General features: G+C 36.7%; 1 long non-coding RNA gene across 1 annotated transcript; it reads left to right on the top strand.

Annotated features, from left to right (window-relative positions):
- The first annotated feature begins 13,710 nt into the window (after positions 1 to 13,710).
- On the top strand, positions 13,711 to 15,607 carry LOC111949211. Its single transcript, XR_002875227.1, has 4 exons — positions 13,711 to 14,082; positions 14,286 to 14,291; positions 14,573 to 14,649; positions 14,778 to 15,607. It is a non-coding gene; the product is annotated as an uncharacterized LOC111949211 (long non-coding RNA).
- The last annotated feature ends 7,100 nt before the right edge of the window (positions 15,608 to 22,707 follow it).

Raw genomic sequence — 22,707 nt, 5'->3', positions numbered from 1 at the left:
GTGCCTCATGTTGTTTTATCTTCAGCTCCCCAAAATGCAGATAATTTCACATCCACTGGACAAAACGAGACAAGCATCAATCTGCAGTGGGCTAAAGTAGACAACAATGTTAGCTTTGTTCTTCAGTTTGATGGCAGACAGGAAAATATTACTTCACCGAAAGGAAATGGACCAATATTTTACACTGTGACCAACCTTCATCCTCAAAGAAAATACACATTTACCCTCATCTCTGTGTTTGAGAACGTCACAAGCACTGGAGTCATCTTTTCTGCAGTAACTGGTAAGATAAGACCCTCTTGTAATTGACAAATATAGATTAAAACCAATGTCAGGAACTAACGTCAATTCAAATCGCACACAATCAGTATTAACCTTGCCTTGTGCCTGGTTTTGTCTTGTTTTCAGCTCCCCAAAATGCAGATAATGTCACATCCACTGGACAAAACGAGACAAGCATCAATCTGCAGTGGGTTAAAGTAGACAACAATGTTAGCTTTGTTCTTCAGTTTGATGGCAGACAGGAAAATATTACTTCACCGAAAGGAAATGGACCAATATTTTACACTGTGACCAACCTTCATCCTCAAAGAAAATACACATTTACCCTCATCTCTGTCTTTGAGAACGTCACAAGCACTGGATTCACCTTTTCTGCAGTAACTGGTAAGATATGACCCTCATGTAATTGATAAAAACCGTTTCCATTCAACGTCAGCAATAAACGTCATTTCAAATGGCACACATTTCAGTATTAACCTTGCCTTGTGCCTGGTGTTGTTTTGTTTTCAGCTCCCCAAAATGCAGATAATGTCACATCCACTGGACAAAACGAGACAAGCATCAATCTGCAGTGGGCTAAAGTAGACAACAATGTTAGCTTTGTTTTTCAGTTTGATGGCAGACAGGAAAATATTACTTCACCGAAAGGAAATGGATCAATTTTTTACACTGTGACCAACCTTCATCCTCAAAGAAAATACACATTTACCCTCATCTCTGTGTTTGAGAACGTCACAAGCACCGGAGTCATCTTTTCTGCAGTAACTGGTAAGATATGACCCTCATGTAATTGATAAACACCATTTCCATTCAACGTCAGCAATAAACGTCATTTCAAATGGCACACATTTCAGTATTAACCTTGCCTTGTGCCTGGTGTTGTTTTGTTTTCAGCTCCCCAAAATGCAGATAATGTCACATCCACTGGACAAAACGAGACAAGCATCAATCTGCAGTGGGCTAAAGTAGACAACAATGTTAGCTTTGTTCTTCAGTTTGATGGCAGACAGGAAAATATTACTTCACCGAAAGGAAATGGACCAATATTTTACACTGTGACCAACCTTCATCCTCAAAGAAAATACACATTTACCCTCATCTCTGTGTTTGAGAACGTCACAAGCACTGGAGTCATCTTTTCTGCAGTAACTGGTAAGATAAGACCCTCTTGTAATTGACAAATATAGATTAAAACCAATGTCAGGAACTAACGTCAATTCAAATCGCACACAATCAGTATTAACCTTGCCTTGTGCCTGGTTTTGTCTTGTTTTCAGCTCCCCAAAATGCAGATAATGTCACATCCACTGGACAAAACGAGACAAGCATCAATCTGCAGTGGGTTAAAGTAGACAACAATGTTAGCTTTGTTCTTCAGTTTGATGGCAGACAGGAAAATATTACTTCACCGAAAGGAAATGGACCAATATTTTACACTGTGACCAACCTTCATCCTCAAAGAAAATACACATTTACCCTCATCTCTGTCTTTGAGAACGTCACAAGCACTGGATTCACCTTTTCTGCAGTAACTGGTAAGATATGACCCTCATGTAATTGATAAAAACCGTTTCCATTCAACGTCAGCAATAAACGTCATTTCAAATGGCACACATTTCAGTATTAACCTTGCCTTGTGCCTGGTGTTGTTTTGTTTTCAGCTCCCCAAAATGCAGATAATGTCACATCCACTGGACAAAACGAGACAAGCATCAATCTGCAGTGGGCTAAAGTAGACAACAATGTTAGCTTTGTTTTTCAGTTTGATGGCAGACAGGAAAATATTACTTCACCGAAAGGAAATGGATCAATTTTTTACACTGTGACCAACCTTCATCCTCAAAGAAAATACACATTTACCCTCATCTCTGTGTTTGAGAACGTCACAAGCACCGGAGTCATCTTTTCTGCAGTAACTGGTAAGATATGACCCTCATGTAATTGATAAACACCATTTCCATTCAACGTCAGCAATAAACGTCATTTCAAATGGCACACATTTCAGTATTAACCTTGCCTTGTGCCTGGTGTTGTTTTGTTTTCAGCTCCCCAAAATGCAGATAATGTCACATCCACTGGACAAAACGAGACAAGCATCAATCTGCAGTGGGCTAAAGTAGACAACAATGTTAGCTTTGTTCTGCAGTTTGATGGCAGACAGGAAAATATTACTTCACCAAAAGGAAATGGACCAATATTTTACACTGTGACCAACCTTCATCCTCAAAGAAAATACACATTTACCCTCATCTCTGTGTTTGAGAACGTCACAAGCACTGGAGTCATCTTTTCTGCAGTAACTGGTAAGATAAGACCCTCTTGTAATTGACAAATATAGATTAAAACCAATTTCAGGAACTAACGTCAATTCAAATCGCACACAATCAGTATTAACCTTGCCTTGTGCCTGGTTTTGTCTTGTTTTCAGCTCCCCAAAATGCAGATAATGTCACATCCACTGGACAAAACGAGACAAGCATCAATCTGCAGTGGGTTAAAGTAGACAACAATGTTAGCTTTGTTCTTCAGTTTGATGGCAGACGGGAAAATATTACTTCACCAAAAGGAAATGGACCAATATTTTACACTGTGACCAACCTTCATCCTCAAACAAAATACACATTTACCCTCATCTCTGTGTTTGAGAACGTCACAAGCACTGGAGTCATCTTTTCTGCAGTAACTGGTAAGATAAGACCCTCTTGTAATTGACAAATATAGATTAAAACCAATGTCAGGAACTAACCTCAATTCAAATCGCACACAATCAGTATTAACCTTGCCTTGTGCCTCGTCTTTTTTTATCTTCAGCTCCCCAAAATGCAGATAATGTCACATCCACTGGACAAAACGAGACAAGCATCAATCTGCAGTGGGCTAAAGTAGACAACAATGTTAGCTTTGTTCTTCAGTTTGATGGCAGACAGGAAAATATTACTTCACCGATAGGAAATGGACCAATATTTTACACTGTGACCAACCTTCATCCTCAAAGAAAATACAAATTTACCCTCATCTCTGTGTTTGAGAACGTCACAAGCACCGGAGTCATCTTTTCTGCAGTAACTGGTAAGATATGACCCTCATGTAATTGATAAACACCATTTCCATTCAACGTCAGCAATAAACGTCATTTCAAATGGCACACATTTCAGTATTAACCTTGCCTTGTGCCTGGTGTTGTTTTGTTTTCAGCTCCCCAAAATGCAGATAATGTCACATCCACTGGACAAAACGAGACAAGCATCAATCTGCAGTGGGCTAAAGTAGACAACAATGTTAGCTTTGTTCTGCAGTTTGATGGCAGACAGGAAAATATTACTTCACCGAAAGGAAATGGACCAATATTTTACACTGTGACCAACCTTCATCCTCAAACAAAATACACATTTACCCTCATCTCTGTGTTTGAGAACGTCACAAGCACTGGAGTCATCTTTTCTGCAGTAACTGGTAAGATAAGACCCTCACGTAATTGATAAATATAGATTAAAACCAATGTCACGAACTAACGTCAATTCAAATCGCACACAATCGGTATTAAACTTGCCTTGTGCCTCGTCTTTTTTTATCTTCAGCTCCCCAAAATGCAGATAATGTCACATCCACTGGACAAAACGAGACAAGCATCAATCTGCAGTGGGTTAAAGTAGACAACAATGTTAGCTTTGTTCTTCAGTTTGATGGCAGACAGGAAAATATTACTTCACCGAAAGGAAATGGACCAATATTTTACACTGTGACCAACCTTCATCCTCAAACAAAATACACATTTACCCTCATCTCTGTGTTTGAGAACGTCACAAGCACTGGAGTCATCTTTTCTGCAGTAACTGGTAAGATAAGACCCTCTTGTAATTGACAAATATAGATTAAAACCAATGTCAGGAACTAACGTCAATTCAAAAAGCACACAATCAGTATTAACCTTGCCTTGTGCCTCGTCTTTTTTTATCTTCAGCTCCCCAAAATGCAGATAATGTCACATCCACTGGACAAAATGAGACAAGCATCAATCTGCAGTGGGTTAAAGTAGACAACAATGTTAGCTTTGTTCTTCAGTTTGATGGCAGACAGGAAAATATTACTTCACCGAAAGGAAATGGACCAATATTTTACACTGTGACCAACCTTCATCCTCAAAGAAAATACACATTTACCCTCATCTCTGTGTTTGAGAACGTCACAAGCACTGAAATCATCTTTTCTGCAGTAACTGGTAAGATAAGACCCCCACGTAATTGATAAACATAGATTAAAACCAATGTCAGGAACTAACGTCAATTCAAAAAGCACACAATCAGTATTAACCTTGCCTATTGACTCTTCTTGTTTTATCTTCAGCTCCCCAAAATGCAGATAATGTCACATCCACTGGACAAAACGAGACAAGCATCAATCTGCAGTGGGCTAAAGTAGACAACAATGTTAGCTTTGTTCTGCAGTTTGATGGCAGACAGGAAAATATTACTTCACCGAAAGGAAATGGACCAATATTTTACACTGTGACCAACCTTCATCCTCAAAGAAAATACACATTTACCCTCATCTCTGTGTTTGAGAACGTCACAAGCACCGGAGTCATCTTTTCTGCAGTAACTGGTAAGATATGACCCTCATGTAATTGATAAACACCATTTCCATTCAACGTCAGCAATAAACGTCATTTCAAATGGCACACATTTCAGTATTAACCTTGCCTTGTGCCTGGTGTTGTTTTGTTTTCAGCTCCCCAAAATGCAGATAATGTCACATCCACTGGACAAAACGAGACAAGCATCAATCTGCAGTGGGCTAAAGTAGACAACAATGTTAGCTTTGTTCTTCAGTTTGATGGCAGACAGGAAAATATTACTTCACCGAAAGGAAATGGACCAATATTTTACACTGTGACCAACCTTCATCCTCAAAGAAAATACACATTTACCCTCATCTCTGTGTTTGAGAACGTCACAAGCACTGGAGTCATCTTTTCTGCAGTAACTGGTAAGATAAGACCCTCTTGTAATTGACAAATATAGATTAAAACCAATGTCAGGAACTAACGTCAATTCAAATCGCACACAATCAGTATTAACCTTGCCTTGTGCCTGGTTTTGTCTTGTTTTCAGCTCCCCAAAATGCAGATAATGTCACATCAACTGGACAAAACGAGACAAGCATCAATCTGCAGTGGGTTAAAGTAGACAACAATGTTAGCTTTGTTCTTCAGTTTGATGGCAGACAGGAAAATATTACTTCACCGAAAGGAAATGGACCAATATTTTACACTGTGACCAACCTTCATCCTCAAAGAAAATACACATTTACCCTCATCTCTGTCTTTGAGAACGTCACAAGCACTGGATTCACCTTTTCTGCAGTAACTGGTAAGATATGACCCTCATGTAATTGATAAAAACCGTTTCCATTCAACGTCAGCAATAAACGTCATTTCAAATGGCACACATTTCAGTATTAACCTTGCCTTGTGCCTGGTGTTGTTTTGTTTTCAGCTCCCCAAAATGCAGATAATGTCACATCCACTGGACAAAACGAGACAAGCATCAATCTGCAGTGGGCTAAAGTAGACAACAATGTTAGCTTTGTTTTTCAGTTTGATGGCAGACAGGAAAATATTACTTCACCGAAAGGAAATGGATCAATTTTTTACACTGTGACCAACCTTCATCCTCAAAGAAAATACACATTTACCCTCATCTCTGTGTTTGAGAACGTCACAAGCACCGGAGTCATCTTTTCTGCAGTAACTGGTAAGATATGACCCTCATGTAATTGATAAACACCATTTCCATTCAACGTCAGCAATAAACGTCATTTCAAATGGCACACATTTCAGTATTAACCTTGCCTTGTGCCTGGTGTTGTTTTGTTTTCAGCTCCCCAAAATGCAGATAATGTCACATCCACTGGACAAAACGAGACAAGCATCAATCTGCAGTGGGCTAAAGTAGACAACAATGTTAGCTTTGTTCTGCAGTTTGATGGCAGACAGGAAAATATTACTTCACCAAAAGGAAATGGACCAATATTTTACACTGTGACCAACCTTCATCCTCAAAGAAAATACACATTTACCCTCATCTCTGTGTTTGAGAACGTCACAAGCACTGGAGTCATCTTTTCTGCAGTAACTGGTAAGATAAGACCCTCTTGTAATTGACAAATATAGATTAAAACCAATTTCAGGAACTAACGTCAATTCAAATCGCACACAATCAGTATTAACCTTGCCCTGTGCCTGGTTTTGTCTTGTTTTCAGCTCCCCAAAATGCAGATAATGTCACATCCACTGGACAAAACGAGACAAGCATCAATCTGCAGTGGGTTAAAGTAGACAACAATGTTAGCTTTGTTCTTCAGTTTGATGGCAGACAGGAAAATATTACTTCACCAAAAGGAAATGGACCAATATTTTACACTGTGACCAACCTTCATCCTCAAACAAAATACACATTTACCCTCATCTCTGTGTTTGAGAACGTCACAAGCACTGGAGTCATCTTTTCTGCAGTAACTGGTAAGATAAGACCCTCTTGTAATTGACAAATATAGATTAAAACCAATGTCAGGAACTAACCTCAATTCAAATCGCACACAATCAGTATTAACCTTGCCTTGTGCCTCGTCTTTTTTTATCTTCAGCTCCCCAAAATGCAGATAATGTCACATCCACTGGACAAAACGAGACAAGCATCAATCTGCAGTGGGCTAAAGTAGACAACAATGTTAGCTTTGTTCTTCAGTTTGATGGCAGACAGGAAAATATTACTTCACCGATAGGAAATGGACCAATATTTTACACTGTGACCAACCTTCATCCTCAAAGAAAATACAAATTTACCCTCATCTCTGTGTTTGAGAACGTCACAAGCACCGGAGTCATCTTTTCTGCAGTAACTGGTAAGATATGACCCTCATGTAATTGATAAACACCATTTCCATTCAACGTCAGCAATAAACGTCATTTCAAATGGCACACATTTCAGTATTAACCTTGCCTTGTGCCTGGTGTTGTTTTGTTTTCAGCTCCCCAAAATGCAGATAATGTCACATCCACTGGACAAAACGAGACAAGCATCAATCTGCAGTGGGCTAAAGTAGACAACAATGTTAGCTTTGTTCTGCAGTTTGATGGCAGACAGGAAAATATTACTTCACCGAAAGGAAATGGACCAATATTTTACACTGTGACCAACCTTCATCCTCAAACAAAATACACATTTACCCTCATCTCTGTGTTTGAGAACGTCACAAGCACTGGAGTCATCTTTTCTGCAGTAACTGGTAAGATAAGACCATCACGTAATTGATAAATATAGATTAAAACCAATGTCACGAACTAACGTCAATTCAAATCGCACACAATCGGTATTAAACTTGCCTTGTGCCTCGTCTTTTTTTATCTTCAGCTCCCCAAAATGCAGATAATGTCACATCCACTGGACAAAACGAGACAAGCATCAATCTGCAGTGGGTTAAAGTAGACAACAATGTTAGCTTTGTTCTTCAGTTTGATGGCAGACAGGAAAATATTACTTCACCGAAAGGAAATGGACCAATATTTTACACTGTGACCAACCTTCATCCTCAAACAAAATACACATTTACCCTCATCTCTGTGTTTGAGAACGTCACAAGCACTGAAATCATCTTTTCTGCAGTAACTGGTAAGATAAGACCCCCACGTAATTGATAAACATAGATTAAAACCAATGTCAGGAACTAACGTCAATTCAAAAAGCACACAATCAGTATTAACCTTGCCTATTGACTCTTCTTGTTTTATCTTCAGCTCCCCAAAATGCAGATAATGTCACATCCACTGGACAAAACGAGACAAGCATCAATCTGCAGTGGGCTAAAGTAGACAACAATGTTAGCTTTGTTCTGCAGTTTGATGGCAGACAGGAAAATATTACTTCACCGAAAGGAAATGGACCAATATTTTACACTGTGACCAACCTTCATCCTCAAACAAAATACACATTTACCCTCATCTCTGTGTTTGAGAACGTCACAAGCACTGGAGTCATCTTTTCTGCAGTAACTGGTAAGATATGACCCTCATGTAATTGATAAACACCATTTCCATTCAACGTCAGCAATAAACGTCATTTCAAATGGCACACGTTTCAGTATTAACCTTGCCTTGTGCCTGGTGTTGTTTTGTTTTCAGCTCCCCAAAATGCAGATAATGTCACATCAACTGGACAAAACGAGACAAGCATCAATCTGCAGTGGGCTAAAGTAGACAACAATGTTAGCTTTGTTCTTCAGGTTGATGGCAGACAGGAAAATATTACTTCACCGAAAGGAAATGGACCAATATTTTACACTGTGACCAACCTTCATCCTCAAACAAAATACACATTTACCCTCATCTCTGTGTTTGAGAACGTCACAAGCACTGAAATCATCTTTTCTGCAGTAACTGGTAAGATAAGACCCTCTTGTAATTGACAAATATAGATCAAAACCAATGTCAGGAACTAACGTTAATTCAAATCGCACACAATCAGTATTAACCTTGCCTTGTGCCTGGTTTTGTCTTGTTTTCAGCTCCCCAAAATGCAGATAATGTCACATCCACTGGACAAAACGAGACAAGCATCAATCTGCAGTGGGCTAAAGTAGACAACAATGTTAGCTTTGTTCTTCAGTTTGATGGCAGACAGGAAAATATTACTTCACCGAAAGGAAATGGACCAATATTTTACACTGTGACCAACCTTCATCCTCAAACAAAATACACATTTACCCTCATCTCTGTGTTTGAGAACGTCACAAGCACTGGAGTCATCTTTTCTGCAGTAACTGGTAAGATAAGACCCTCTTGTAATTGACAAATATAGATTAAAACCAATGTCAGGAACTAACGTCAATTCAAAAAGCACACAATCAGTATTAACCTTGCCTTGTGCCTCGTCTTTTTTTATCTTCAGCTCCCCAAAATGCAGATAATGTCACATCCACTGGACAAAACGAGACAAGCATCAATCTGCAGTGGGCTAAAGTAGACAACAATGTTAGCTTTGTTCTTCAGTTTGATGGCAGACAGGAAAATATTACTTCACCGAAAGGAAATGGACCAATATTTTACACTGTGACCAACCTTCATCCTCAAAGAAAATACACATTTACCCTCATCTCTGTGTTTGAGAACGTCACAAGCACTGGAGTCATCTTTTCTGCAGTAACTGGTAAGATAAGACCCTCACGTAATTGATAAACATAGATTAAAACCAATGTCAGGAACTAACGTCAATTCAAATAGCACACAATCAGTATTAACCTTGCCTTGTGCCTCGTCTTGTTTTATCTTCAGCTCCCCAAAATGCAGATAATGTCACATCCACTGGACAAAACGAGACAAGCATCAATCTGCAGTGGGCTAAAGTAGACAACAATGTTAGCTTTGTTCTTCAGTTTGATGGCAGACAGGAAAATATTACTTCACCGAAAGGAAATGGACCAATATTTTACACTGTGACCAACCTTCATCCTCAAACAAAATACACATTTACCCTCATCTCTGTGTTTGAGAACGTCACAAGCACTGAAATCATCTTTTCTGCAGTAACTGGTAAGATAAGACCCTCACGTAATTGATAAACATAGATTAAAACCAATGTCAGGAACTAACATCAATTCAAATCGCACACAATCAGTATTAACCTTGCCTTGTGCCTGGTTTTGTCTTGTTTTCAGCTCCCCAAAATGCAGATAATGTCACATCCACTGGACAAAACGAGACAAGCATCAATCTGCAGTGGGCTAAAGTAGACAACAATGTTAGATTTGTTTTTCAGTTTGATGGCAGACAGGAAAATATTACTTCACCGAAAGGAAATGGACCAATTTTTTACACTGTGACCAACCTTCATCCTCAAAGAAAATACACATTTACCCTCATCTCTGTGTTTGAGAACGTCACAAGCACCGGAGTCATCTTTTCTGCAGTAACTGGTAAGATATGACCCTCATGTAATTGATAAACACCATTTCCATTCAACGTCAGCAATAAACGTCATTTCAAATGGCACACATTTCAGTATTAACCTTGCCTTGTGCCTGGTGTTGTTTTGTTTTCAGCTCCCCAAAATGCAGATAATGTCACATCCACTGGACAAAACGAGACAAGCATCAACCTGCAGTGGGCTAAAGTAGACAACAATGTTAGCTTTGTTCTGCAGTTTGATGGCAGACAGGAAAATATTACTTCACCGAAAGGAAATGGACCAATATTTTACACTGTGACCAACCTTCATCCTCAAAGAAAATACACATTTACCCTCATCTCTGTGTTTGAGAACGTCACAAGCACTGGAGTCATCTTTTCTGCAGTAACTGGTAAGATAAGACCCTCTTGTAATTGACAAATATAGATTAAAACCAATGTCAGGAACTAACGTCAATTCAAATCGCACACAATCAGTATTAACCTTGCCTTGTGCCTGGTTTTGTCTTGTTTTCAGCTCCCCAAAATGCAGATAATGTCACATCCACTGGACAAAACGAGACAAGCATCAATCTGCAGTGGGCTAAAGTAGACAACAATGTTAGCTTTGTTCTTCAGTTTGATGGCAGACAGGAAAATATTATTTCACCGAAAGGAAATGGACCAATATTTTACACTGTGACCAACCTTCATCCTCAAACAAAATACACATTTACCCTCATCTCTGTGTTTGAGAACGTCACAAGCACTGGAGTCATCTTTTCTGCAGTAACTGGTAAGATAAGACCCTCACGTAATTGATAAACATAGATTAAAACCAATGTCAGGAACTAACGTCAATTCAAAAAGCACACAATCAGTATTAACCTTGCCTTGTGCCTGGTATTGTTTTATCTTTAGCTCCCCAAAATGCAGATAATGTCACATCCACTGGACAAAACGAGACAAGCATCAACCTGCAGTGGGCTAAAGTAGACAACAATGTTAGCTTTGTTCTGCAGTTTGATGGCAGACAGGAAAATATTACTTCACCGAAAGGAAATGGACCAATATTTTACACTGTGACCAACCTTCATCCTCAAAGAAAATACACATTTACCCTCATCTCTCTGTTTGAGAACGTCACAAGCACTGGAGTCATCTTTTCTGCAGTAACTGGTAAGATAAGACCCTCACGTAATTGATAAACATAGATAAAAACCAATGTCAGGAACTAACGTCAATTCAAATAGCACACAATCAGTATTAACCTTGCCTTGTGCCTCGTCTTGTTTTATCTTCAGCTCCCCAAAATGCAGATAATGTCACATCCACTGGACAAAACGAGACAAGCATCAATCTGCAGTGGGCTAAAGTAGACAACAATGTTAGCTTTGTTCTGCAGTTTGATGGCAGACAGGAAAATATTACTTCACCAAAAGGAAATGGACCAATATTTTACACTGTGACCAACCTTCATCCTCAAAGAAAAAACACATTTACCCTCATCTCTGTGTTTGAGAACGTCACAAGCACTGGATTCATCTTTTCTGCAGTAACTGGTAAGATATGACCCTCTTGTAATTGACAAATATAGATTAAAACCAATGTCAGGAACTAACGTCAATTCAAATCGCACACAATCAGTATTAACCTTGCCTTGTGCCTGGTTTTGTCTTGTTTTCAGCTCCCCAAAATGCAGATAATGTCACATCCACTGGACAAAACGAGACAAGCATCAATCTGCAGTGGGCTAAAGTAGACAACAATGTTAGCTTTGTTCTTCAGTTTGATGGCAGACAGGAAAATATTACTTCACCGAAAGGAAATGGACCAATATTTTACACTGTGACCAACCTTCATCCTCAAACAAAATACACATTTACACTCATCTCTGTGTTTGAGAACGTCACAAGCACTGGAGTCATCTTTTCTGCAGTAACTGGTAAGATAAGACCCTCACGTAATTGATAAACATAGATTAAAACCAATGTCAGGAACTAACGTCAATTCAAATCGCACACAATCAGTATTAACCTTGCCTTGTGCCTCGTCTTTTTTTATCTTCAGCTCCCCAAAATGCAGATAATGTCACATCCACAGGACAAAACGAGACAAGCATCAATCTGCAGTGGGCTAAAGTAGAAAACAATGTTAGCTTTTTTCTTCAGTTTGATGGCAGACAGAAAAATATTACTTCACCGAAAGGAAATGGACCAATATTTTACACTGTGACCAACCTTCATCCCCAAAGAAAATACACATTTACCCTCATCTCTGTGTTTGAGGACGTCACAAGCACTGAAATCATCTTTTCTGCAGTAACTGGTAAGATAAGACCCTCACGTAATTGATAAACATAGATTAAAACCAATGTCAGGAACTAACGTCAATTCAAATCGCACACAATCAGTATTAACCTTGCTTTGTGCCTGGTTTTGTCTTGTTTTCAGCTCCCCAAAATGCAGATAATGTCACATCCACTGGACAAAACGAGACAAGCATCAATCTGCAGTGGGCTAAAGTAGACAACAATGTTAGCTTTGTTCTTCAGTTTGATGGCAGACAGGAAAATATTACTTCACCGAAAGGAAATGGACCAATATTTTACACTGTGACCAACCTTCATCCTCAAAGAAAATACACATTTACCCTCATCTCTGTGTTTGAGAACGTCACAAGCACTGGAGTCATCTTTTCTGCAGTAACTGGTAAGATAAGACCCTCACGTAATTGATAAACATAGATTAAATCCAATGTCAGGAACTAACGTCAATTCAAAAAGGACACAATCAGTATTAACCTTGCCTTGTGCCTCGTCTTTTTTTATCTTCAGCTCCCCAAAATGCAGATAATGTCACATCCACTGGACAAAACGAGACAAGCATCAATCTGCAGTGGGCTAAAGTAGACAACAATATTAGCTTTGATCTTCAGTTTGATGGCAGACAGGAAAATATTACTTCACCGAAAGGAAATGGACCAATATTTTACACTGTGACCAACCTTCATCCTCAAAGAAAATACACATTTACCCTCATCTCTGTGTTTGAGAACGTCACAAGCACTGGAGTCATCTTTTCTGCAGTAACTGGTAAGATAAGACCCTCACGTAATTGATAAACATAGATTAAATCCAATGTCAGGAACTAACGTCAATTCAAAAAGGACACAATCAGTATTAACCTTGCCTTGTGCCTCGTCTTTTTTTATCTTCAGCTCCCCAAAATGCAGATAATGTCACATCCACTGAACAAAACGAGACAAGCATCAATCTGCAGTGGGCTAAAGTAGACAACAATGTTAGCTTTGTTCTTCAGTTTGATGGCAGACAGGAAACTATCAGTTCACCAGTAGGAAATGGACCGATATCTTACACTGTGACCAACCTTCATTCTCAAACGAAATACACATTTACCCTCATCTCTGTGTTTGAGAACGTCACAAGCACTGGAGTCATTTTTTCTGCAGTAACTGGTAAGATAAGACCCTCACGTAATTGATAAACATAGATTAAAACCAATGTCAGGAACTAACGTCAATTCAAATCGCACACAATCAGTATTAACCTTGCCTTGTGCCTCGTCTTTTTTTATCTTCAGCTCCCCAAAATGCAGATAATGTCACATCCACTGGACAAAACGAGACAAGCATCAATCTGCAGTGGGCTAAAGTAAACAACAATGTTAGCTTTGTTCTTCAGTTTGATGGCAGACAGGAAACTATTACTTCACCAAAAGGAAATGGACCAATATCTTACACTGTGACCAAACTTCATCCTCAAACAAAATACACATTTACCCTCATCTCTGTGTTTGAGAATGTCACAAGCACCGGAGTCATCTTTTCTGCAGTAACAGGTAAGAAATTTTGGGTTTTGCTTATCTTGGAACTTTCAGGACACATTTTTTACAATTTTGTATATGTTGAAATAACTAAGATTCCATGAACTAAGAATTGCATATCTGGAGTTTTTTTTTCTTTTTTCTCTTTTTTTTTAATGATTTTCTTTTGTGTTGCATCTCTTCTCCTACACTGATTTGTGCATCACCTGCGAACAAAGTGTACAGTAAGTTCTTTTTCCCCATTAATATTTAGTTTAAATGTGGCCTTTCCAAAAATGAATTCCTTTTCAAAATCACTTCTTTTATTATTGACTTGCAAATAAAAATATAGTTAAACATTCTCTTGTAAAATAAAATAAAAAAATATTTTCTTTCGTTGGATCCACTACATATGTAAAATGTTAAAAAAAACTATTTTTAGGATTTTGAAAAAAAACATTTCAATGTTAAAATCATTTTTTATAAAAAATTAAAGTTTTAATCATCCATAAACTATTTTTAACAGAATATATCATGACGCTGAACATCGGTATCAAGACATCTAGCCTCAATGCTTCACAAATAGAGGAACTTGTGAAAGAGGTGAGATTTCTTTTCTTCTTTTTTATGTTATAATATGTTTACAATAAATATCTTCTGAAATAATGTTTAGTTTTGTTTGTTCAAAACATTTTCAATTGTATTTTAATGTGTTTCTTTAACACATTTAGCATCTCAAGAAAATCGAAAAATCTGCGGAGTTAGTCAAATTTACCCCGAAGACATGAGAGGCGAGGACTTATTTCAAACAAAGAGACACAAATGGATTGTGAAAATTTCTACTCCTCAGAAGTCTTTGACCTCAATATATATACATTTTTTTGTAATTTGTTTTACATCTTAGTAACATATAATGAAACAAAAAGGTAATGTTTTTTTTTTATTTTAATTTGTATAACTTCTTATACAGTGTTTTAATGTTTTAATAAATATGTTATAAAGTTTGTAATTGAAAGTTGTCTTTTTTCATAACATTATTATGCAAAGTTTTTTTTCCCTGCAAACCTCATGAAATTTGTTATTTGAATATTTTCTAGTTGATTTAGAATGAATCAACTGGAAAAATGAGTAAATCGTTCAGAGCAAGGGTCTATTCACAGATGTGTAGCAGATTAGCAATATTAATCAAATGTCTAACAAAATGATAACAATAAAGAGGTTTTAAGAAGTGTTATAACAGTGTGAGCTTCGGCTGCAGTTTATTGTTTATATAGCAGAGTCTCTTAGAATGTTATCCATGCTGTCACAAATCAGTGTTAGCCTTTTCCCTCCTTTTTTTATAGTCAGTGGTCCATCGCAATAATCTGGTTCGATTTTTGTGGCGTCTCAGTTTCACAGAGTTTTTTTGTGCAACTTTGCATGCTTTTGTTTTTTCTTTTTTTTGATGATTGGAGTTTAATATTGCTACAAAATGTATGAAAAAGCAAATGGTTTGTTCCACAAAAGAACCAAATGGCCAAACTGTTCTCATTTGTTCAGCATTACAAAGTAAAAGACAATATAAGCCAATTCTCTTCTGTGATTCATTTGATTTCTTCATGGCCGTTCAGCTGTTTTTCCCAGCACACATTGTGTTGGATTTGTTAAGTCAGGCCCCACTTGGTGCATTTCTTCTTCACTTACACACATTCAAATTTGAAAAATGTATAGAAATGTACAAAAAACAGTTATGAAAGGAACTCCTTGGCATTATGCAGTAGAGTTTAAGTATGACTGGACACTCAGTTAGCAGCTTCTGAAATCGGAACAAAAATCTTTTCCATCAGGATTCTTTGCTGCTGCGATGATGTTTCTTTATAATTAAACTCCTAATAAAAGTTTCAACAGACATGGTAATTAAATGAACTTCTCTAAACCAAAAATGTCTTCCATTTTACTTGAAGATTTATCTTTGTCTAAATCTGTTGCTAAGATCTGCTACTTTTTGCATGTATTTGCATGTACTTTTTGCAGGTTTGCATGTATCTTTGCATTCTATTGTGACACAGCAGGTGGTGCAATTGACACTTGGGAGAATCTGAAGGAAGAACCTTAATGTTTTAAGTTTGCTTCATTGGTTTAGGCCAGAGCTTCCTCCTGTATTTTGTGTATAACCCCTCTACATTGACTCCTTCAGTCAGAGGCATTTTGTCTTAGTGCATCTCTGGTTGTGAAGTGATCCTTCAATGTTTCTGTAGTAAGTAGTTGATAATTTGTACAAGTTCAGTTTATTTTCCTTTTCATTTATACATGACGTGCACGCGCAGGCGCCATTACTATGCATTGAGTACGGTGGCCCTGAAGTGCAAACCATTCAACAAATCACTCGATACAAAAACATTTTTAAGATCACAGCAACAATTTAAAAGCAGTATTACATTTTAGAAAACAAAACAAAATTTCAGACCCAAAACTTACAAAACAAAAAAGAAAAAAAGAAAAAAACATTTCAGAAAACAAAATTCATTTCCAAAAATAAAAAAAAGGAAATATTAAAAAATGAAAACATTTTAGAAAAAATTAATTTCCAGAAAACAAAATGAAATACAAAAAATGAAAACATTTCAGAAAAAAATGAAATATTAAAAAATGAAAAACATTTCAGGAAAAAAAATGAAACATTAAAAAATGAAAAACATTTCAGAAAAAAAATGAAACATTAAAAAATGAAACATTAAAAAATGAAAAACATTTCAGAACAAAGAATTAATTTCCAGAAAACAAAACGAAATCTTCAAAAATGAAAAACATTTCCAAACCGGAAGATGCAGGTACTATGGGAAAACGCTGATTGGATGATGATGTTTGTCAATCATTTGAACTGAAAAGTATTTTAAATGAAGCGATGCCGGATTTTATCGTCCAAACAACAATGTACCATAGTAATCCACGTATTTCCCATTTACATATTAAATAAAAAATGCAGCAAACTGATAATGAAGGTTTAAATTATTTTTTTAATATTTCGTCTGAAGCAGAACGGTCACCCGGAAGAAGTTTGTGTGGATGACGTCCGTTCTGCAGGTAAACAATGAAAGGGACGGACGATAAAACTTTAACTTAAACGTTAATATTTGAATATTTAGTGGTTGTGATGACAGAACGCACGCAGAAATAACAAAACCAACCAGGTTTACAAATGTTTCGAAATGTCTGTGAGAGGATTCTGTCTGAAGCAGCAGCTGCGAAGAAACTGGTGTTAGACGGCGGACAACAGGAAATGCAGTCCCGTCATCCACAGATAAGGTATGGAGGCACATTTGTTTGATCTAATAAATGTAGCGTTAAACGTGATTTCCAGGTGGGTGTTTACAGAAAGATCCAAGATCCTTCAGTCATACGTTAATGACAGGTTACCTCATCAGCTGGAGAGGGGGGGTCACGTGGGCAGGATTCTCAGACAGGTGTACCAGCCGCATAAATCAGCTAAGCTGTCTGGTAAACTGCAGCAGTTTGTGTCTCAGAATAACATTTATGAATGCTTCTTATTCACACTATAAGATCTGTGACTTTAGAGTGTGTCAGTGCACAGAAACACGACACTAAATGACTTGATGTCCTCATCAACAGACACGTCCAGGTGTGTAACTAAAGGTGGCAAAGTCTGTAGTCTAAAAAAAATCTTTTAAAAAAACATTTTAGTCTTTCAGGCAGAAGAGGAATACCAAATTGTTTTAGAATGTATTTTTATAATACTGAAATAATGTATTTTATTTTGACCCCTCCCTAATGAATTTCTGGTTTAACCAATTTTCTCCTCATTTTGATGAACTCAACTTTTTCCTGAATGAAAGATGAACGGCAGCTGATGTTTTTCTGTCAGGGATTTTTATTTATTAATTTATTTCTGTCAGGGATTTCAATGGAGCTGGAGTCCAGTGCAGAGGAAGCTGCAAGCATGTACGAGCAGGAACTGGCGTCTCTTACCTGTGCATCTTCCTCTGGATGTGATGCTGAGCAGCAATGTGGACAAAACTTCCCTGACATGACTCTTTTTGATATAGTTGTTAAGCACAAACAGACTTTTCCCAGATGCATTTTTTCCTCTAATAAATGTGGCTGACAGGTACGCTGAGTAAATGCTGATTGTAAGCGCAACATTTGATTGACTGCATGAAGAAGCCCATAAAGGAAAATCCACAACTGTTTCTTTGTTTCTGTTACTGAATAACGTATTCATGTTAAGTTTTCAATAAATATACTGCATTGCTATGAAACAAATTTGTTTATTTTTATATCCATTATTACAATCCTCACGTCAGCATTCAGTTTTTTCATTGACAAAGAAACATTTATAAACAACAGCTTTGAAAATCAAACATCATCTTTGTTAATACAGCTTTAAAACCTAAAATGGTAAACATGGAAAAACTCCTAAATGAAGCAAGTCTAATATGAACATTTTAAACTGGAGTTTTGCTTAAAGGAACATTAAGTTGTTTGGAGTTGTACAAGTGTTTGATGCGATTCCTCATAGATGTGATTTCCAGATCATCAGCCCGACGCTAAAGCCAGGAATTGTGCTTCGTTTTTCACTCCCCACTGCATCATTTACAACTAATCAGGCTTATGCAGCAGGTTAAAGACTTTTTTTAAAGGACCTGCAATTAAAAAAAAATTTGATATTAAGGTTAAATAATATTTATTGATTACATTGCACATAAATCATGGTGACTTGCACAATGATCTGAATGACTTTAGTCTTCTTGTATTCCCATGTAGAGCTGCCATCTGTTCTTCTGCAGCACAAACCTTTCTGGAACTTCGCTTTGAGAAACTTCACCTGCAGAAATATCACATGTTAATTCAATTAAGTATTTTATAAACTTTTAAAGTTTATTTTTAAGTGTCAGTATATGTATGGTTCAAAAATATACAATGCACTTTAATATTATTTCCCATAATAACTTGTTTACTGATTTCAATCTTAAAGTCGATTTTTAGCAACACTGATGCCATATAATTACTGTAATTACTGTATAAATCACAGAATCAGGCTGGCTCGGAGCTTTTTCTCTCATCATGTTGTCACAAAACGGGAACGGCTATCATGTGAAGACGGTTCGTCTCCATCGGGTTCCTTTTGCGCTTGTGCAAGATAAAAAAAAAATCTTTTCAAAGCAGCACTTTAAATTAACATCCTTAGAGACATGTGACTAACAAAAGAAAAGATCACAGAATTGATTCTAACCTGAAGATGATTGACAGCGTGAACCTCGCAGCCGTAGACGTTAGCGCACAGTGTTCATAGTAAAAGTGCTCACAAACTACTTCCAGGTGATCATGTGTCAGGTGAAATGTTAAAAAAAGAATTTAAAAGTTCATTATCCGTTTGCTGCATTTTTTATTTGATATATAAATGGGAAATACGTGGAAAATTATACTACATTGTTGTTTGGACGATAAAATCGCTTCATTTAAAATACTTTTCAGTTCAAATGATTGACAAACATCATCATCCAATCAGCGATGTCCCATAGTACCTACCTCTTCCGGTTTGGAAATGTTTTTCATTTTGAAGATTTCGTTTTGTTTTCTGGGAATTAATTCTGTGTTCTGAAATGTTTTTCATTTTTTAATATTTTATTTTTTTTCTGAAATGTTTTTCATTTTTTAATATTTTATTTTTTTTCTGAAATGTTTTCATTTTTTAATATTTTTTTTCTGGAAATTAATTTTGTTTTCTGAAATGTTTTTTTTTCTTTTTTCATTTTTGTTTTTAAGTTTTGGTTTCTGAAATTTTGTTTTGTGTTCTAAAATGTAATGCTGCTTTTTAACATTTTTTTTTTTTTAATTGTTGTGATCTTAAAAATGTTTTTGCATTTTGTATTGAGTGATTTGTTGAATGCTTTGCACTTCAGGGCCACCATAATTGAGTCATGTCAACAGTTCCAGTTTAGGAAAGGCAGGCATTTACCACAAAACCCTGCTAGGTCCCTCATAATTTTTTTTTACAAAACATAGATCAAATTAAAATTTGGAAAATGATTGATCTTGTTGTATATTTAAATGTTTATTATATCTAAAGATTCATCTGTAAACAGTGCTAGAACTGTGCCTTCTAGTGTTACAGGTTACATGGCTGTCAAATTAACAGCTTCTAAATACTCGTGATTTTTTATTTTGCCAATAATTATTTTGCTAAGATTATCCAACTTAATTGAATTTAGTTGATTAAAAGTAACTATGTCAGACAACGTATTATCTTAAGTTGAATGAGCTCAAAAAACTGATATATTTTCACCAAACTAAATAATTAAGTTAGATCAATGTAAAAAGTGCATCTTTCCAACAACAGCCCAAATATTCTTTTTACAGTGTATATGCCTGATTCTGTATAACTAAGCTTGTAAATGCTTGTCACCCAAGCCCAGAAAGATTGACTGATGAAGTTGAAAGGCTTTAAATGCTGATAAACTTAAGAAAGTGAAGTAGAAAGATTTTGTCCTATTAAAAACACCTAAAATGCTATACAAAGGGAAAAAAACTCCCTCTAAAAATGTATTCCTGATCATAACAAAACTGTATTATATTTTGAAGACTTGCCTGGTCCTCAACACTAGCTATCTATAACTGCCTCCAAGTATTTAAAACAGTTCACCTGCCCCACCTCCTGGCCACAAATGATAAAGGCCTGAAAAATATTCTCTGCATTCTTCTTCTCGTTGATTTCACAGCATAATTCCCTTGCTTTGGAGATGCTGAACTGTAATGAGCGCCAAGTAAATCCACAAACCAGAGTCTGGGCATTCCGTTGGTACAGTGCCCGGTCTTGTAGGTCTTTGATATGTGCCACAAGTGAAATAAAATAGGACTTCTGATGAATGCAGAGTGTTAATTCCTCTGGTTTGCAGGAAAAGCTGTTTTAACAGAAGCAAGAATAGGTGAAAACATACCACCCTGCGGATAGTCATTTTTTAAAACCATTTGGCTCAATTTAGCATTGTCTTAAAGTACATCCAGGTGCCTTTTCCATAAAAATTCTCTGAAAATCACAATTCTGCAAACTTGCAATGATGAAAGATACTGTAACAATATTAATATTATTTGCAGTCCTAGAGGGAGATGTAAAGCTTCTGAATAAGGATCTTGTCTATGAAAGCTTGGAATGTTGTTGCTTAGTGAACTTTTAGAAAGATCTGGCTTGCATCCTTTATCCTTTTATGAAGCTCTGTAAGCAAACTGGAGTGAGTCTAAAGCAGGGGTGTCAAACTCATTTTCACAGAGGGCCGATTAAGCATAGTGGCTGTCCTCAAAAGGCCAGATATAACTTATACATGTAACTACATGTAATGAAAAATAAATGTAACTACTGCTTAATGTTAAATAACTCATTATGTATTTATTATAACATTTTAAAGTCACAATTGTAGTTGCATAAAAAAACATATGTTTGCTTGTCAATCTAGCATAAATCCTTTTAAATTTGATTCTGTCAAGTTAGGTTAAATGGACAGTGTTTAAGTCCTAATGTATAGTTGCCCAATCCAATATTTTAAGTCTGATTACCCCTAGATATGAATAAATACATACCATTTTTTATTTTAAGAAATTAAAATCTTTTATGCTCTCAAAGGCCACATAAAATGCCATGGAGGGCCTCATTTGGCCCCTGGGACTTGAGTTTGACACATGTGGTCTAAAGCCTTAGTCACATGAACTTGGAGAGGGGGCTGCGGATTTTTGGGTTGTCTGGGCCTTAGGAAGGTTCTTGATAGAAGCAGTCTCATGTAGAGGGGAGCAAAGATAGCAGTCGCATTCATTATAATTGAAACTTACAATTGTTGTGTGTCTGGTACCCTTACCCTAATGCAAAAATATATATATATATATATATATATATATATTTTTTTTTTTTTATTTGTAGTAAGTAGCTGCACGACTGGACAATTGGATTGGATTAGAAGGAGCAGAACTCGCCTATACTAGCTGGTAGGGTGCTGGCAACCAGCACTTTTTAATTGCCTTATAGATTAATAAAGCTACTTCTCTTCTTCTGAACCACATAAAAAGCAGAGTGTTGGACTGATTCTTGACCCATACACATCACAGCCTCGAGTAGGCTAAAGTACAGGAGGTACATAATAAAGGTGAGACTCCATTGGTTTTGGTGAAAATATTGAATAAGCCTTTTAACATTTATCAAGCATACCCAACAAGATCTAACAGTGCAGTGTCATCCATGGAAGTGACCCACTAACTTAGGGTGCAACTGAAATCCACACAAAACAAACCCAAATTCCCATAATGAATCCTGCAGTGGGCAGGGTAATAATAATAATAGAAAATAGCATTCATTTCATACATGGTAAATGTCAAACCAAAGAATATACAATGTCATGTTTTTAATGATGTGTTGAATAATGCATCAGCTTAGTTTACTTTAACCGAATAAAGTTTAATTCAAAACCAGTATCTTAAGGTACTATGACCTGCAAACAGAATCAAAGGCATAGTGGTTACAATGTGCTCATTAAATGGGAAGCTTTGTGCTTGTGGAGATGTAGAGATTGGAGATTTTAAATATTTTTAATACATTACAATATAAATTCTTGTACGTCGCAATTTGTTTGTTTTGCAAAGATAAGGGTGTCGTGAAAGATTTTTAAGGCAAGGTAAGTG

The sequence above is a fragment of the Oryzias latipes genome, chromosome 18 (assembly GCF_002234675.1).
Source record: "Oryzias latipes chromosome 18, ASM223467v1".
Taxonomy (NCBI): domain Eukaryota; kingdom Metazoa; phylum Chordata; class Actinopteri; order Beloniformes; family Adrianichthyidae; genus Oryzias; species Oryzias latipes.
Note: the sequence above shows the minus strand (reverse complement) of the source record. Positions and strands in the feature narration are given on the sequence as shown.